The following is an 18,542-nucleotide window of genomic DNA, read 5'->3' as shown; positions in this document are numbered from 1 at the left end:
CAGCTTAGTTATATAACGTGAAAATTATTGTATTCAAATGAGGAAAAAAATTCTTCCCGAAAAAGCAGTTCACGCCAAAAACAAGCAAGAAAAATTAAGATAAGCCAATATTTACGCCTGGTGGAATAACTAAAAATTTCCCTGCCAGTCACCATGAAAATGGGCCAGTCTGGTGGGAAGCAAGACAATGTGGCAACACTGCCTGAGTATCCTAAAATGTGTCATATTTTTCTAAGGTATGTCCATCATGAAAACTCTAAAAGTACCGGATCTTTTTTTACCAGTTGTATTATTGAACAAACCCCACTTTTTAAACTTTTTCCAAAGCGGCCAGTTCATAAACGCTGGCAGGGGGGGGGGGGCAAGCCCCCTTGGAAATTTTGGCCCATAAAGTAATTATAAGGAAACCAAAGGAAAGAGAGCAGAATAGGGAAAAAACACGGATAAAATGTGTGTTGTTCCATTGTTGGCTGCCTGCCATTAGATTTTGATCACAAATAAGGAAAATAAAAGTTATAATTTGTGACTGAGTGACCCCTTTCGAGTTTTCATGAACTTTGTTTCCATATGATTTGGTTGGAGCAACAAAAAATTCAAATTTTCGTATAATTATAGAAAACACAAGGAAAACAACTTAGTAAGGGGCAATTTCGGAAAAAAAAGAATATGCCGTCAACTTTTGCTTGTATTGCAAGAGTACCCATGAGCTGATATATGAAACAACTATAACCAGAAATTTTTCTCCTGAACGGAATGCTGGGAATTTCTGTATTTTCCCCTTGAACGGACACGTTTTTGGTGTTTTAATATCATTTTTTTTCCCAAGAGTGATTATATTTTTCTAGTGAAGCCCGGCTTTAAATTTATCAATGGTCTTCAGGTCATAAGATTCAGACGTATTGAAAAAGTCTGAGAGTCTGGAAAATATTCAGAAAACAAATTAAGCCGGCATACCAGTCCTGATTTTAAATAGTTTGCCTTTCAAAGCGAGTATCAAGAAGAAGCCAAGAGAAAAGTAGAGATTTTTTAGCGCTAGGATTGACGCGAAATCACAAAAATGAGAGCAATAGTAGCCATAATGTCTAACGTAATCGAATTCAGATTTTGTAATAATTAGACCCTAATTTTCCCCTGAATTCATGGAAAATAACAAGAGTTTTGTTTCCTATAATTCATGACTTTAAACTAGATTTCGGGAAATTTACTAGATCCTCTAAATTTACTTGTTTTTTTTTTACTAGATCTAGTAAAATCCTACTGACGGTGGCAACCCTGGATATATTAATCGAAACCTCAAGTTAGAGAAACCGGCGTTAACTGGATCTCAACTCTCGGCACAAGTGGAAGAACGTGGTAAGATAAGCATTATCAATATGAATTCACCCAAGAATGGGAAACTTTTGACTTGAGGACCATCACATCATTCTCGTACTTTAAACCAGAAATAAACTGGGTCAGAATCTGCAAATTTCTTGGGATAAGCACCAAATGACAGCCTTTTCCATTCTTTGGCAATGTTTTACACATCAGTTTCCTTTGCCAAATTTGGAAACTGGACAAGTAGTGGGATAATACTTGAGTTTGAGTGGGCAGGAGACATTTTTTTTTTGCATATTATGAAGTGAGAACTGTTTATTAATGTTTTCTACTCAATAGCCTCAGTTTTAGGCCCCAATTTTAGTGCATTAAACGTATTCTTTTATATACTGTATTTGGAATGTCAAACTGGAGACGCTACAAATACCCGCCAGACTGGTCATTTCAAGAGACCGCTATTAAGAATTGGATTGCAAAGAGTAGTTTTCTTTACGTTTACGATATTTAAACTGTTGTTTTTGGGGGTTTAGGGAGGGGGTAGGCACCTAGGTTAGGTTAGATTACGTATTTAATATATGGTATGCTTTACCCCCCCCCCCTAATGTGCAAATATATACCCCAAATTTGTTTTTAAACTATTATATATTCATCCTATTTTATTTTATTTCATTAGCATTAACCAAACTTGACTTCTTCAGCAGTATATAAACGAGTACGTTTAATGCACCAGTACTATATATATATATATATATATATATATATATATATATATATATATATATATATATATATATATATATATATATATATATATATATATATATATATATATATATATATATATATATATATATATATATATATATATATATATATATATATATATATATATATATATATATATATATATATATATATATATATATATATATATTTTCCATCCTTATTTATTATACTTATTAATTATCCATCCGTAATTTAGCAATCCTTATTAAGTAGCTTATTACCACCTGTGAAGTGTTTGATAATATATGATGTGTCTAATATTAACTGTTTTTCGATCTTGCTGTATAAAAATAATAGTAAACAAACTGAAAATAACAGTGAAATACATGATACTAGCGATGATGAGACACACAGAAACGGTCCATCATCGCTGGATATTCGACAGATATAACTAAGCCCAGTGCAGCCCTATATGAAAATAAAGGGATATTAATAAAAGGGAAATACTATAAACGATTGCCAGTGGTTTGGGAGGATGTTTATACATATATATATATATATATATATATATATATATATATATATATATATATATATATATATATATATATATATATATATATATATATATATATATATATATATATATATATATATATACTATATACTATCTTTATATGTGAGCAATAATTCTGTATGAATGTATGTATGTTCTCGAAAATGGCTCCATATTCTTTCGGGAAAGCTGGTATCTTGAGATATTCCCGCATAAAAAAACGATCTAGATAGGTCAGAAGTCAGAGCCTTAACTTTTATTTTGCAAATGACGTCATGTACTATGCTAGTAAATCATATAAGCATTGACATATAAAGCATCATATCTCTTGGTATCATATAAGCATTTTGTTATGCAGTGTCAGATATAGCATATATAAGATTGTTGAGTTTCCAACACAACAGTTATTTATATAATATAATGTCTGTTGGAAGGCCTAAAAAACAGAAAATTTGCAGTTGCAGTTACTATAAATGAGGATCCTTTGGAACCAAAACCTGAACTATCAAACGTGACAAGATTTGAAATTCGAAAATCTGTACTATCGACTGCCACAGTACCAATACGGACAGCTAAAGCAAAGGCCATTGCTAAATTGTCTGAAGTAATCAAAATCCAAAAACGTACAAAAAATGAAAAGCAAAGACATGGGTGGTTAAAAGATATACAAAATCGACAATTAGAGAGTATTAAAAATGAAAATAAAGAGCAAAGACACACGCGGTTAAGAAAAGTGGTGGCGTGTCAAAAATAAAAATGAAGATTAAAGACAAAAACAGTTAGACGGAATGCGACAGTCAGGAAGTAATCAAGTCAAATATGAAAATGAAGCGCAAATACACAAGCTGTTAGAAGAAGTGCGGCGGCTTGTCAAAAATCGAAATGAAGAGCAAAGACACGCGGTTAGAAGACATGTGACACGGAGCTCTTGAGCAAGTCAAAAACGAAAATGAAGCGCAAAGACACACGCGGCTAGAAAACATGCGAAACTGAACATGTTAACGAATCAATGAAAATCAACCTGGACGTCGTGAAAACCAAAACGTGTAGCAATTGAAAATGATAGCGATATATAAGGTATAATGATATATATATATATATATATATATGCGCGCGCGCGCGCGCGCGCGCGCGCGCGCGCGCGCGCGCGCGCGCGCGCGCGCGCGCGCGCGCGCGCGCGCGCGCGCGCGCGCGCGCGCGCGCACATATATATATATAGTAAAAAATCACTCCTATAGTAAAAATCGATGGTTGATGGTGCGCGTGCGGCCTAGCCGCACGCGCAAAACTTTTTTTGAGCATTTAGTAAAAACAGATGTGATCTATATATATATATATATATATATATATATATATATATATATATATATATATATATATATATATATATATATATATATATATATATATATATATATATATATATATATATATATATATATATATATAGTAAAAAATCCTCCTATAGTAAAAATCGATGCATGATGGTGCGCCTGCGGCATAGCCGCAAGCGCAAAACTTTTTTTTGAGCATTCAGTAAAAACAGATGCGATCTAGTAAATTTTTCCTCTCCGATTTAGTAAATTCTTAGATCTCATGGTGGCAACCCTGAAGTAAATCTCAAAACGAGCTGAAATTAACATAAGTAGGGATCAAAACCCCTATCCTTTTCCCAAGGCCAGAACATAATTTACACTTTACTGAAAAAAAAATACAAATGAATGTGTATTGTAAGTTTAATATACATATACTGATATTTAGTAATCAAAATATTAGGCCTAATATTATTTGATTTATTAAAGTTATAAAAGTAAAAACATTAATAATTTTTCAGTAAAGTGCAATTTATGTTCTGCCCTTGGGAAGGCATAGGGGGTTTGAGCCCTACTCATGCTAATTTCTGCTCGTTTGAAAGTTTTGAAAAAGTTTGCTCAAGAATATTAATGGTCGTAATATATATATATATATATATATATATATATATATATATATATATATATATATATATATATATATATATATATCGAGATCAACCTTAGTTTATCGGATCCACCGAGTTTATCGGATCAACCTATTGTCGCCCCCCCCCCCCAAAATATTTTTTACGGATCAACCTATTTTTGCCCTCCGCCCTAAAAAAATCACCGGATCACCGCCCCTGTGCAGACTGAAACCATTTGTCATCTCATTCAGAAGAGAAGAAGCACTCAAGTTCGCAGCGATCAACAAGCACGACTAAGCAGCCATTTAACTTAAGAGACTCAAATATAGACAATGGGAAGATTATTTAATATCTGACAACAATAAATTTCTGTTAATGTATCAAACCTATATCGTAGCTTTTGACCTAGCGGCTCAATTACGAGTGCCCCACCCGCAATTGCCCCTACCCACAAATATTACTATTTACCTTAGTTCTACCCTAGGATGAAAGGATGATAAACTTTCTATCTACAAGTAAAATGAATCATTTTCTGCAATTCTGAAAATAAAGATAACTTTCACTGCTTTCAAAGTTTGGTAACTACATTTTTTTGGCATATTATGGAGTGATAACTGTTTCTTAACACGTATATATATATATATATATATGTATATATATATATATATATATATATATATTAACGATAATTTTTTCCGTGAATTCGTTGAAAATAAAATGTTTTGTTTACTATAAATCATGACTTTTTACTAGTTTTTCATAAATTTTGGGAAATTTACTAGATCTAGTAAAATCCTACTGTTGGTGGCAACCCTGACTAGAAGCCTCAATTTAGTGAATCCGGCGTTAACTGGATTTCACTATTAAGGCTATTCAAAAATTGTCGAATTATTTGTTTAACATTTAATAGGCATGTATTTGTTCAGAAATTTTAACTTTATATAAAACGATTTATTATTAAACTATTTTAATTGATACACAGATTATACATTACATTTCCACTTGTAAAATTTCAATAAAAACTCTTTATTAGTTTTTCGTTTATCTATAGAATGTTTTCAAATTATATTTAACCAAGAATCAATTTGAAAATATATTTTTAACGCATGAGTTGCATACATTGAAAATATGAACACCGAAACTACAAATTGCAATATGCATTAAGATTTTTCCCCGCTAATTAAAACAAATAGTTTGGTACATAAGCGTCAGGTTTGTGCATTTATGGTAAAAGCATGATATTTCGCAGACATGCAGAAAAATATTGAGAATCTGACTGGGGTCAGAAAAACTTTTTTTCACGCGATTATCGCACCATTTTGCGTTTTTCCGCTTGGGAAAAATTAGAGGCCTTTCGGAGTGGAAAAAATAGCCGACTTTCAGAGTGGAAAATTTGTCTCTCCTGATCCCAAAAATGTGCTTACTTGTTTCGTCCAACTCCTGGTTACTGAGTTATCACCATTTTCATCACTACGCTCTATGCACTTCTGAGTAATTTCCGCTTTCTGACTTTGTATTTTTCATCGTAATCGCATAGAAACTGGTGAACATGTTACGGTAAATGTGAAGAATCGACTAAGTCACAAATTCAAATTTGTCTCCGCAGTTCCGCACTACTTTGCGTTTTTCCGCGCGAAGAAAAAAACGTAAATTTTGAGAACGAGCGATGACCGAGTTTAAGATCTCTTTTCTGGCTAATTCGAGTCTCTCAATTCCAAAAATGTGGTTTTTTTGCAATGTGGTTATGTTTCTATGCCATACTCTAACAAGAACTCATGCCCTCCCTATAACATTCCGAAGGAGATCATACGTTTTTGACTGTAAGTAATTAATTACCGTTTCAGATCTCCTCAATAAGCTTTCAGTAAAAAAAAATCATTTATTCAACTCAAACAGCTTGACTTAAGCTACAAAAAAAAAATAAGCTACAACAAAAGCTACAAAAAGTGCATTACTGATTGTACTGATTATCGCAACCTTTGCACGAACAGAGATGTGTGCATTTAAGGGAAGCTTTTGCACATTCGCAACTGTTTTTGCACTTTGCTTTACAGCCACATTTAGGCAGTTCCTTGTAAATTGTCGCTGCCTTAGGAAGATTAGTCCAGAAAGGCTACTAGCTTCCGTCATCCTCCACCCAGCAATATAAACCTGGATTCAACGGGGAAAGTTCCGGCCAACACGATGATGCCCATATCTGGGTCTGCAAGTAATTGCGTTTGGTATGACGCTCAAGACCAGTCACTGTTGGGGGCAGTCTTTCCATTCCGGCTGTTTTTTCGTGTGAAAAGCTCCTTCCGAAGACTGTTCACTTCAGAAAAGCCGCTGGATTTTTTGTATAGAATGACGACGAATCACTGGATGTCTGTACAGTGACAATCTAGGAGTGGGGCACCTGAAGTACAGAGAGTAAGGAAAGTCGGAAGAATGGATTCCACAGCTTTCCAGGTCTTCCAAACACCATGCTTTCCATGAAAAGCGAAAGGAGAAGTCGTTTCGTATCCAGAAAAGGCATGCAAAAGAGAAGGCTGCGAGACCTGTCAGGTCCTAGACGATAAGCAATATCATGAATGGAGAGTATTTTAGTCTTTGCTCCATGCCTGAAAATTCCGCAGATCATCACAAATCCAAGTGTCATTACAGATTCATTTTTAGTTGGTAAGATTGATACACAGAAAGATGATTTTGTCGACCTTTAGACGCCAGAAGTGAAGTGTCTGTTTATGAAAACAGATGACTGCTTGTCTGTCTCTTTAAGAGACAGACAAGCAAAAATTGTAAATTGTCATATATTTACGATAATTTTTTTCCGTGAATTCATTGAAAATAAAAAAAAGTTTCGTTTACTATAAATCATGACTTTTTACTAGTTTTTCCTAGATTTCGGGAAATTTACTAGACCCTCTAAATTTACTAGATCTAGTAAAATCCTACTGTCGGTGGCAACCCTGACCCGAAGCCTCAATTTAGTGAATCCGGCGTTAACTGGATCTCACTATTGAGGCTATTCAAAAATTGTTAAACTTCTTATTACAATTCATAGGATTGTTCAAAAATTTTAACATAATCTAAAACAATTTATTATTAAACTATTTCAATTGATAAAATTGCAATATGCATTAAGATGCTTCCCCGCTAATTAAAACAAATAGTTTGGTACATAAGCGTCAGGTTTGTGCATTTATGGTAAAAGCATGAAATTTTGCAGACATGCAGAAAAATATTGAGAATCTGACTGGGGTCAGAAAAACTTTTTTTCACACGATTATCGCATCATTTTGCGTTTTTCCGCTTGGAAAAAAATAAATGCCTTTCGGAGTGGAAAAAATAGCTGACTTTCAGAGTGAAAAATTTGTCTCTCCTGATCCCAAAAATGTGCTTACTTGTTTAGTCCAACTTCTGGTTACTGAGTTATCACCATTTCCATCACTACGCTCTATTTACTTCTTAGTAATTTCCGCTTTCTGACTTTGTATTTTTCATCGTAATCGCATAGAAGCTGGTGAACATGTTAAGGAAAATGTGAAGAATCGACTGTGTTACAAATTCAAATTTGTCTCCGCGGTTCCGCGCTATTTTGCGTTTTTCCGCGCGAAGAAAAAAAACGCGAATTTTGAGACTGAGCGACGACCGAGTTTAAGATCTCTTTTCTGGCTAATTCGAGTCTCTCAATTCCAAAAATGTGGTTATTTTTGTAATGTGGTTATGTTTCTATGCCATACTCTAACAAGAACTCATGCCCTCCCTATAACATTCCGAAGGAGATCATACGTTCTTGACTGTAAGTAATTAATTACCATTTTAGATCTCCTCAATAAGCTTTCAGTAAAAAAAAAACATTTATTCAACTCAAACAGATTGACTTAAGCTACAAAAAAAATAATCTACAATAAAAGCTACAAAAAGTGCATTACTGATTGTACTGATTATCGCAACCTTTGCACGAACAGAGATATGTGCATTTAAGGGAAGCTTTTGCACATTTGCACCTGTTTTTGCACTTTGTTTTACAGCCACATTTGAGCAGTTCCTTGCAAATTGTCGCTGCCTCAGGAAGATTAGTCCAGATAGGCTACCAGTTTCCGTCATGCTTCACCCAGCCGTATAAACCTGGATCCAGTGGGGAAAGTTCCTGCCAACACGATGATGCCCACACCTGGGTCTGCAAGTAAGTGTGTTTGGCATGCTGCTCAAGAGCAGCCACTGCTGGGGGAAGTCTTTCCTTTCTGGCTGTTTTTCGTGTGAAAAGCTCCTTCCGAAGACTTTTCCCTTCAGACAAGCCACTTGATTTGTCGTATAGAATGACGACGAATCACTGGATGTCTGTAAAGTGACAATCTAGGAGTGGGGCACCTGAAGTACTTAGAGTAAGGAAAGTTGGAAAAATGGATTCCACAGCTTTCCAGGTCTTCCAAACACCATGCTTTCCATGAAAAGCAAAAGGAGAAGTCGTTTCGTATCCAGAAAAGGCACGCAAAAAGAGAAGGCTGCGAGACCTGCCAGGTCCTAGACGATAAGTAATATTATGAATGGACAGTATTTTCGTCTTTGCTCCATGCCTATAGATGACAAACAGGTTTTCAATCTGAAGCTGCTGCAAAACAAGGCTGTTACAGTCACAACAACATCAAAAAGGAAAATAGAGACTGCGTGTCAGTGTTACCAACACCTCAAAACAAAATGAACCACAAATTGCATGAAAAATGTACAAAAGAAAAAAAAATGTACCATATCCAAAATTTTTTTCCGCGTGTTACGTGAAGCGTAACACAAAGATCGTGGATGGCGTAAAGTATTATCTATGAAGATTTTGCATAAAACAGTTTCATTCCCTTTTTTTCTCCATTCCTTTGTTTTTCTTTCTCTTCTAATACAGTACATTAATCCTGAAAGTACTTAAAGAAATTGTTTGGAGTAACATATATTACATTAGAAACAGTTTACTACAGGCCAACAAAAGTCGTTGTTTTTCGGCCATTTACGACCATTACTATTCTTGGCATACTTTTTCAAACTCAAAAAAAGCTGAAATTAGCATGAGTAGGGCTCAAACACCCTCTGCCTTCCCAAGACTAGAACATAAATTGCATTTTACTGAAAAAATATTAATGTTTTCATTTTTATAACTTTAATAAATCAAATAATATTAACATTTTGATTACTAAGTATCAGTATATATGTATATTAAACTTACAATGCATATTCATTTGTATTTTCTTTCAGTAAAGTGTAAATTATGTTTTGGCCTTGGGAAGGCATAGGGCTTGTGAGCCTACTGATGTTAATTTCTGCTGGTTTTGAGTTTGACTCTGTTATTTATTGTAATTTCTGTTCGTTTGGGTTTCATTTATTTATTGATGCTGATTTGCGGTAGTTTCACGCTTTGTAGATTATTTGATTCCATTTTTGCTCATTTTTGGTTCAATGGAGTTCTTTACTTTTTTTGAGAAACTTATTTTGTGAAATTTTTTTTTTATTAATTTGTTTTTCATTTATATTGACATAGTCTTTTCAGGGAAAAAGAAAATAATAGTTTAAATCTTTTGTTTTTTTTAAAGACGAGCCAAATCCAACGAAAGTTGTTCGTGGAAGAAGCACTTCGAAGCAAATGGTCGCCTGTTTCTTCGGCTAAACTGGTCATGTGGCGACTGTTCCGCTTGAGCAACGTAGGACGGTCAATTCTGAGTGGTACACCACCATTTGTTTGTCTGAAGTCTTCGGAGAAATTCGAAAAACGAACAAGAGAAGACGCATCATTCTGCACCATGACAATGCGAGCTCTCACACATCGGCTCAAACTAGCGCCTTTTTGACCAACCAAAACGTCGAATTGATGGGTCATCCGCCGTACAGCCCTGACTTGGCACCCAATGACTTCTTTTTATTCCCACACATCAAGAAAAAAATTCATGGACAATGATTTTCGTCGCCAGAAGATGCTGTTGAAGCATTCAAATACCATGTTTTGGCGATGTCTCAATCGGAGTGGAAAAAGTACTTCGAAAATTGGTTTGAGCGCATGCAAAAGTGTATAAATCTTGATGGAGAATATTTTGAAAAACAATAAAACAATTTTCGTTGATAAATATGCGTATTTTCATTATTAGGCCAGAAATATATATAGCAGCCCTCGTATAGTTTGGCCAGCTGTTTGTATGCCGGAGAAAAATGTTCATCAATTCTTAACAACATACACCCTTTTAAAAATCTGGACACAAATAGTAGTGTTTAATTTAGTTCAGACCTCTTCTAGTTGACCTGAAATAGAAAACTTGATACCACTCGCAAAAAAATCTGTTTAATTTCCTTGATAGCTGGGACACACTTACGCTATTTTGATGTGGCTAAATTTTAAGAGCACAAGTAGCCCCGAAAGTTTGAACATAAACATAATACCCTCAGTCGTTCTTGGGATACTGCTGAGATGCCTTATAGGGAATTAGTAAGACACAGTTCATTTTGATTTAATCTAAAGGCAAAATTTAGTTTTTAAACATATTGGGCAAATGAGAGGGTGGGCGTGGGAGGGGGATTAGTTGCCCCCAATCACTTTCCACTATTAAAAAGGGTATTAGCCGTTCCAATTTCCAATTAAAAGAGCCCTTTCCAAGTTTCTACGACAACTCCTTTGTTACGAAGTGTCATGGTCTAAAGAAAAAAAAATAATAATACATTTTGCTAACATCGTTCTTTACTTAGGCAGCGCGATTGTGCTGTCAATGATAATTTTTGTTCGTTAGTTCTAATGTTGCTCCTACTTTTAGTTGATTTTTTTTTTTTTTATTTAATCACTGATACAGGTTTAGCCCAATTTTTATACGAGTCTACAATTTGCCTGAAATAGGACACCTTTCCTGTATCAGAATCTGAGTAATCAAATTCAGACTGAAACTTCAGACTATACGTCATTCAGACTAATTCAGACAAATTCAGACTATATGTCATCTCATTCAGAAGAGAAGAGGCGCTCAAATTCACAGCATTCACCTAACACAGTGGTCAGCAGCCATTTTAGTTAAGAGACTCAAATATAAACAATGGGATGATTATTTAATATCTTACAACAATATATGTTTATTAATGTATCAAATCTATATCATAGCTTTAGACCTTGACTCAATTGCGAGTGCCCCACCCACCAATTCCCCCATCCACAAATATTACTCTTTACATTAGTTCTACCCTAGGATGAAAGGATGATAAACTATCTATCTACAAGTAAAATTAATCATTTTATGCAATTCTGAAAAAAAAGATAACTTTCACAGCTTTCAAAGTTTGGTAACAACATTTACCATTACTTTTCTACTTACTTTTAATTTCTCTCAGCAGGCTCCTATCTCCTTAATAAAAATTTTCAAACTGAGGAGATTCACCTTGGGTGGTTGGCTTTTGTTTTTATTCCACTAGATTCCCAACCATCACGCATCCAAGTGTCATTATAGCTTCATTTTTAGTTGGTAAGATTTGATACACAGAAAGATGTTTTTGTCAACCTTTGGACGCCGGAAGTAGAGTGTCTGTTTACGAAAAAAAGAAAAAAGGTGACTGCTTGTCTGTCTCTTATCTTGACTATGCTGAACAGATCAGGTTGACATAAAATATTTGTAGATGAAAAAATACAAACAGGTACAAAAATATTGAATTGTACCACATTGTAAAATGTACCATATTTTGTGGGATTGTACCAGTAGAGGTGAAATGTACTAAAATGGTACAATTGTACCACGTTTGACATCACTGCTGCGTGTTTATCTCTTATCCTGACTATGGCGAAGATGATCAGGGCGAATAAGATGATTTATACATGAAAGAATTCAAACATCAGTACAAAATTACTGAATTGTACCATAATTTTGTGGGATTGTACCAAACTTAGCAGTAGAGGTGAAATGTACCAAAATGGTACAATTGCACCACGTTGGGCATCACTGGTTCGATGTTCAATAGGAAGACCTCAGCCTAGGAACAACTTGTTCATGGTTAAGGTTGCTTTATAGCAAAGTATAAACACATACTGTTCACTATGTGTTTATACTTTGCTTTATTGGCAAAAAGTCTAACCTTTTACTAATATCTTCCGACATAAATCCGGTTGCTTTGAATGCCATTCAGTAGTTATAATTAATTAAAGAGATGCAGGTGTACACAACTTTTTCACATCAATGAGTCAAGTCTCAAAACTATTTTCTAAAATAGCAATGTTCTATACCATTTTCATAGTCAAACGTCTGAATCGTTTGAATACAAATTTACCTTTTTGAGAAAAGAAAATCAGGGGTTTCTTACACTGCTATCAACATAACTGAATAGTCGAAACTTTAATTTCTGAGAACCCAACGGCCGTTTTAGCGATTATGGCAATTATTTTCTCGTTAAAAAACTTAAGGGGCATGGTCATCACTACTACCACTAACAACCCGCCGCAGAACCAAGCCGTTTGAAGCCAAAAACAATCGCTTCAGCAATTCTACTTGAATCTTGGTTCTATTTAAGTTTCAGTAGCTAATAATTACGGACTATTTTCAAAAAAGATGCATGGGGACTTTTTTTGGTGCATGGACTTTGATTTCTGGTTGATAGAGGTGCGCCTATCCCGAAGATACTGCAATACTGGGCCAACTCATGGAGGGAGTGGAGCAAGCACTGGCAGCACCCCGGTTTCCAAAGATAGGTTTAATATTCTGGCTGGGCCCCATGTAGGGACCGTATTAGATATTAAGCTGATAAGAACAAATACTACAGTTTGATCTTAGCTGAAGGACCGAGAAGTGATTATTTAACGAGGATTGTCAAAGACTGTTAGAATACGAGTAATAAAGTTTGTTGCAAATTTAATTTCAGTTGCAATGCTCAAATAATATTCAATAAACTTATCAGTTCGTCTTGGAATTTTTCTAAACAGCATAAGACATTTCCCATAAGATCAAAATTTATTTCAAAATTTTAATGATAAACTGAAAGTTTTCCTATTAAGACTTGGACACAATTGTTATAAAAAAAAAATTAATAATTTAAAAATTAGAGAATATAGGCCTTAAATCAGAGATACATGATCTTGGCCTTTTAGCTGACAATAGTTGGAACTAGCATTGATGAACTGCGTTAATTCTTGGTAATTAAGGGGAAGGGAGAAAAGTATTTTTATAATCCAGAGCGGATAATTTTCCTGTGTTTTGAATTTGTTGTACAAAAATACCCAAGAAAACAAGGCCATTTGTAATGAGAATTGTCACGCGAATTGTTCGCGAAATGATACCACTGGTATTAATCAAGAGCGTCAACTCATGGAAATTAGGGGGGCAAGGCCGGATAGAATGCCCAATCCCCTGCAATATTTTGTCCGACATCCCTCCCTCCTGATTTTATATCCCTCCCTCCAAAACAACATTCTGGACACGGATCAAAGGGGGGGGGAGTATTCTTTAGAGTCCAGGGAGGGGAATTTCGTTGTCTTTTAAATTTCTTTAACAAATATACGTAAAAACAACAAGCCGACGTACTAATAATCAATTTAAATGGGTGTGTAGTTAGCAAAGACAAGGGAGGCATGTTTGATTTTACCATTTGTGCTTTGATTAATATATATATATATATATATATATATATATATATATATATATATATATATATATATATATATATATATATATATATATATATATATATATATATATATATATATATATATATATATATATATATATATATATATATATATATATATATATTATATATATATTAATATATATATATATATATATATATATATATATATATATATATATATATATATATATATATATATATATATATATATATATATATATATATATATATATATATATATATATATATATATATATATATATAATAATATATATATCACATATATATATATATATATATATATATATATATATATATATATATATATATATATATATATATATATATATATATATATATATGTGCCCAAAACATGATCTTAACATTTCTGTTCAAGAAAAGCTTTCATCCCTTCTCTCATCAATTCCAGATACAGATTTCATAGTTACCCAATCACAGGTTGCGTCCGCGGTCCGACGGTTGAAAAAGAAAAAGTCGGCTGGCATTGACCGTGTATCCGCCCTTCACCTTAGCCATTGCAGCCCAACTTTCATGGGACACCTAACTCTTCTCTTTCAGATGATCTTCACTACTGGACTCGTACCATCGGCATTCAGTACTGGGTCGCTTAGGCCAGTCCTGAAGAAAGAAAAAAGTACTTTGGAGTGTGCGCCGCTCAAACTGATCTCACTATTGCCAAAGTTTTACAAGATCTTCAAATTGTGGTTCACTAATAAATTCCGGGAAAAATGTTCAGTTTCTCCTTCCCAGTTAAGGCATTAGAGGGGTTTTGGTTGTAATAACGCCAGTTCTGATTCGGTCCTAGTCTGGAGTGACACTGATGAACCAAAGGAGTTCATTTTTATATGTCTGAATGACATCGGTCATGCTTACGACTCACTTCTCCATGACCAGCTCATTCTGGATATGGGAAAGAGAGGTGTACAGAAGGACATCCTACTACCCATTAAATATATGTACGACCACCTACAGGCTGAACTCCTACTTCCTGGCCATGGTCGAGCCCTCACTGAATATACACCAGACGTGATACTGTCCTACCGAGGGAATCCTATGGTCCCAGTAAAAAAGGGTGCTCGACAAGGATAAGTCACATCTCCTTGTGCCTTTGATAATTGTATAATTGAACCACAGTCTACTGTCGATACAACATGCATAGCTCGTGGCATAGACCTTACAATGATAGCTTACGCCGATGACATTCTGAGCCCCAGCCGCACAGTCGCAGGTACAGAGACCACCTTCTCCACACTACAATCAAATTACAGTCGCATTGATCTAGAATTTAACCCGCAGAAGTCGCATTGTCTTTAGTTCAAGTGGTATAAAAAAAATGCCGTATCTGTAAGGATGAGAGAACTGTCTGTAACGCTTGTCTTGAAAAATATACACTTTGGCTTATCCACTGGAAGGGATCTAAAGACTACCCGCTCTCTTCTCGTTAATCTTATTAGTAGACACCTGGCAGTTGCTTACAGTAGAGTAGTCTCATCTAAGATTCGTTTCAACCGTTTAATTCTGGCTCGACTTTATAACGCAGTATTCCTTCCCCATTTCCTGTATATAAGCCTGTTTTGGAGAATTTTTCCCGAGCCAGAGAAAAGAAAGCTCAGATCCACGTTTTTTTAAGTATGCGAAGTTCTTGTTGCGGCTCCCGCCGTGGACAAGAAATTCGCACCTTGTTAAAAATTTTAAAATTGAGGACCCAAAGATAGCTATAATTGAACAAATAAAAAGGTACAACGAGAAAGTATCTTCCCACCCTTGGTACCGTTAGCTAATGCAGTAACTCCCTGTCCATTTAATTTTATTTGCATATCTCTTATCATATTTAGTCTTTTTACCTTCTCGTATCATATTTAGACTAGTTGATTGAGTCCGTTGATTATGAATTGAAGCTATCAAGTATTTTGCTGTAGGTTAGGTTAGTTGAATTGAAGTTATCAATCATATTGCTTATGTTTCTTCAGTACTTGGGAGTTTAAAATGTAAAATTTCTTAAATACCCGCAGTGTAGTGTATAATTGAGTTTTTGTTTCTCGTCTTTGTAATTTGTTCGATTATGTGTAATGTGTTGTAATTTATTTTTTGTGTGTGTTTTTTTTCTCTTTTAGTGATACTCCGTCTTTTGTACCTTTTTTTGACGGGTAATAAATAAATAAATAAAAAAAAAATATATATATATATATATATATATATATATATATATATATATATATATATATATATATATATATATATATATATATATATATATATATATATGTATGTTGGAACCCTTGGTCCCAGTTTTTTCAGATAAATGTCCTTCCCAGATTCTTTTCTTTTGGCCCCTTAATTATTTTCCTTCCCCTAGTAATAATTGTTAATTTTCCTTTAATTTTGTGGCACCATTTTCTGTCCTCCTAAATGCGTAGTTGGTTAATTAGACCACGAGGCATTAAATTGCACAGTTGGGGATGTTTAACCAGTAATTAGTAAGCCCTCAGATTGGCTGGACAAATTCACTACCTCCTGTCACCCCGTCGCTGACACGCGGCCTGCTGAGCGGGCTGGGGAAAATTGTTCCTTTTTTAGTTCAGTTTCTTTTTTGTAGCGTGACTGATTACAGTAAAATTTTTTATACTATATAATCTTTTACTTTTTAGTCTAGGTCGAGTCCAAGAAGATAGTTAGGAATATTACCGGTAACCGTTTGGCCTTTAAATTGGCCCCTGGGACCATTCGATCACGCTATAGTACCTTAAGACAGTATATATTGTAAATTGGGCAAAGGCGCGCACCCGATAGACACAAAACCGTTGGAGTAAGCGCGGAAATCCCACTAACATTTGGGCCGGCAAGGGGTTCTCCCCCTCGAGTAAGTGGCATAGCAAACTTTTTGCGCCATTTTTGCACCAATAAGTGGTGACCCCCGTACATTACCCCCCAATAAGTGGTGGCAGCAATTAAAGGTCCTATCAGTAAACATGACAGTAAAAGAATTCCGCGTTTTCGAAGAGACAAGTAATTTAGCCTACAAGAGTAGCCTATTGTGGTTACATATATAAAAAAAAGATCGCAAAGAAATTTTTTTATCTGGGCTGTGCCTAGTTGGATAGGTAATGAAATTTACAAATCAATATATCGCGCAACTAATTAGTGTGTAAAAATAAGGCTAATTGAGACGCAGCAATTTTTCGCGAGAGACCGGAAGTTGCATTGATAAAAGGAATTTCATTTGGACGGAAGACGTTAAGTAAACCTTGAAATAATGGCGGACCAAAAGAGAATTCAGACAAGATCTACCACGGTAAAACACAAATCGGATTCAGACACACAATTGTATGCGACTCCCGGTGAAAATACCCTAAGAAAAACACCATCAGATAGAACCACATATCACTCAACATGTGAAATAGACATTTCTGGGACGTGTGAAGAGGAAATCTTCAAAACGAAATCTGTAATAGAGCGATCTCCGGTACGAACCAGGGAAGAAGAAAAAAGTCTAAGGCAAATTCAGAAAGAATTATTCTCAGATAGAGAAACCCGAACAAAAGAAACAGTGGCAATAATACAAGAGAAAAATCATTACATGAAAGATTGGGCAAAACAAAACAAACTCACCCTTCAGAAGAGGTACAAAAAGTAGGGCAGTTGCGGGTAAGAGAAAATATTATGCAACGAGCAGACTCAGAAAACGAAATAAGAGAATATAAAGACAGTGAGAATCATAGTAGGCCAAGTAGCAGGAGTAGTAGAAGCTCAATTTCCAGCAGGAGCTCGCGAAAAAGTACCCAAATAGATATGACACAACAACTATTAAATTTCATGGAGAAAGAAAGAGAGAAAGATAGACAAGAAAGAGAGAAAGAGAGAATAGATAGAGAAAAAAAGGAGGAGACAGACAGAGAGGAAAGAAAACTCATAATGGAAATGATTGCAGGGAGAAATTCCCAAGAGCCTCAGAATTCGTCTGCAATAGAGGTAATGCAGGCAATAAACCTTCAACCATTGAAAGAAAATGAAGATGTACATTTATACATATACAATTTTTAAAAAACGGCGGAATGAAGCGGATTGCCGAGAGAAAATTGGGTGACAAGAATACAACCCTTCCTTAACTACAAAGCACAAATTGCATATAAAGCATTACCAATGGAGTACTCAAGAGATTTTGAAAGACTAAAACAAGCCATTTTTGAAAAGTTTCAACTCTCCCCCGAGCACTTTCAAAGAAGGTTTAGAAGCGAAAGAAAACGAGACAACGAAACTTATAAAGAATACGGGTACAAATTGAAAGATATGTGTTTAAAATGGCTAGAGTTAGAAAACTATAGAATGTTAGAAGACCCGGAAGAAATAAAAGATAAGATAACGGAAATAGTG

The 18,542-nt window shown here is 34.8% G+C and overlaps 1 protein-coding gene and 1 non-coding gene across 2 annotated transcripts in view; one reads left to right on the top strand and one right to left on the bottom strand.

Annotated features, from left to right (window-relative positions):
* LOC148955885 (uncharacterized) overlaps positions 1–18,542 on the top strand; it is a 395,061-nt gene that overhangs the window by 192,044 nt on the left and 184,475 nt on the right. The window lies entirely within an intron of this gene.
* On the bottom strand, positions 13,122–13,317 carry LOC148955886 (U2 spliceosomal RNA). The gene has a single exon (XR_016142544.1). It is a non-coding gene; the product is annotated as a U2 spliceosomal RNA (small nuclear RNA).

The sequence above is a fragment of the Artemia sp. Qi Xiang Cuo genome, chromosome 1 (genome assembly GCF_049724085.1).
Source record: "Artemia sp. Qi Xiang Cuo chromosome 1, ASM4972408v1, whole genome shotgun sequence".
NCBI lineage: Eukaryota > Metazoa > Arthropoda > Branchiopoda > Anostraca > Artemiidae > Artemia > Artemia sp. Qi Xiang Cuo.
Note: the sequence above shows the minus strand (reverse complement) of the source record. Positions and strands in the feature narration are given on the sequence as shown.